Raw genomic sequence first — 2,085 nt, forward strand, 5'->3', positions numbered from 1 at the left:
AGACGGAGGGGGGCGGAGGTTCTCCTTTAAAGGGACGGCAGTAGCAGACCTCCCCCTGCTGGTCATGTGACTTCCTAGAAATGTAAGCATGTTTATGTGAAACAGGCTAGAAAGAGGTGAACCAGAGTTCAGAAGCAGTTCAGCTGCTCGTCGTGGAGGACCCCCCCCCCCAGCCTCTTCATCAAATACACTTACATTTATTCTATAACAAAGGAAAACACTAGTGGCCATTGTCTCTGCACAATGTTTTAAATTATATCTTAAGCGGTGTCTCAGGAAGAAAGATAAACACATTTAGCCACAAACCGGCCCCTTGAACGGGGTGTGGTTATTCTGTCCCTGTGTGTGTAAGTGAGTGTTTATAGTTTATAGTTTAATTAGGATCCCCATTAGCTACAGCAGAACTGCAGCTATTCTTCCTTTACATTATAAGCAAACCTAAACCTAAAGAGGTAGGATATAAAAAAAGTGTGTGTGTGTGTGTGTGTGTGTGTGTGTGTGTGTGTGTGTGTGTGTGTGTGTGTGTGTGTGTGTGTGTGTGTGTGTGCCGGGAGCAGCTGGAAGGCCAGCGGACTCTTACATACTCTACATATATATATATATATATATATATATATATATATATATATATATATATATATATATATATATATATATATATATATATATATATATGTATATATATATATATATATATATATATATATATATATATATATATATATATATATATATATATATATATTATATATATATATATTATTATTATATATATAATAGTAGGAAAATCCTATCGTCCCCCTGCATGTAGGCTGCTGCGCTTGATTTAAATTTTTGAATCAACACAATGTGCACACATATCTCTGGTATGTTGTGTGCCTCTGCATATAAGTCATCATGGTGGGCCGCCATGACCAAAAATGCCAGGGCCATTTTTTGGTCCCAGTCCAGCCCTGATTCTATGCCACAATGCCTGTTTCCAGGTCTTATTTCACACAACTGACGAGAATTACGTTTCTATACGGTCAAAACGTACAAAGACCGGGTCAAATCCAGTATTAGAAAGTAATCTGTGCCGATTCGTGCGGTGAATCAAACCAATTTGACAATTCTACGTCCCAACGCCTGCATTCAGGGCTTATTACCTGTTTTGGAAACGTTCTAACGGTTAAGTAAATATATACATAGATATAGAGAAGATGCAGTTAATAGAGACAGTATAGAGTAAATAAGTATATTTATATAAATATTTATATGGGCATGTGTGTACAAATATATAGAAATATTCAACTATTTGTATGTATGTATGTATGTATGTATGTATGTATGTATGTATGTATGTATGTATGTATGTATGTATGTATGTATGTATGTATGTATGTATGTATGTATGTATGTATGTATGTATGTATGTATGTATGTATGTATGTATGTATAGGTATGTGTGGGATTATAATAATAATAATAATAATAATAATAATAATAATAATAATAATAATAATAATAATTAAAGCTGCAAGCAGCGATGAACGGGCCCTCGCACTCACGGCCGCCGCCCCCCATAAGCATATCAGAAATGACACCACCCACGACTTCCTATGTCAAACCATTCAAAAGTTATAGCAGAAAAAAGGGACAACCAATCACAAGAAGGGGCGGGGCTAATTCAGGCCAATGAAGGTCAAGGACTCCATACAGAGTCTGATGACACCACCCACGACTCTCCATGTCAAACCATTCAAAAGTTACAGCAGGAAATAGGGACAACCAATCAAAAGAAGGGGCGGGGCTAATTTTCACCAATTATGGTCAAGGACTCAATACCGAGTCCCATGACACCACCCATGACTCTTTATGTCAAACCATTCAAAAGTTATGGCAGAGAAAAGTTTTCTGGGGGGTGCTGTTGAGCCATTTTGCCACGCCCATTAATGCAAACCATGAAATATCAAATTTATCACCAGGCCTGGCTTGCATGCAAAATTTGGTGACTTTTGGAGAACTATCAAATATGGACCAATCAGATTAAGGGGGCACGCTTTTTGGCGTCTAGCATCGCCACGGTAACACTTTTGAAAGAGAAAA

Source organism: Cololabis saira, chromosome 5, assembly GCF_033807715.1.
Source record: "Cololabis saira isolate AMF1-May2022 chromosome 5, fColSai1.1, whole genome shotgun sequence".
NCBI classification, from domain to species: Eukaryota; Metazoa; Chordata; class Actinopteri; order Beloniformes; family Belonidae; genus Cololabis; species Cololabis saira.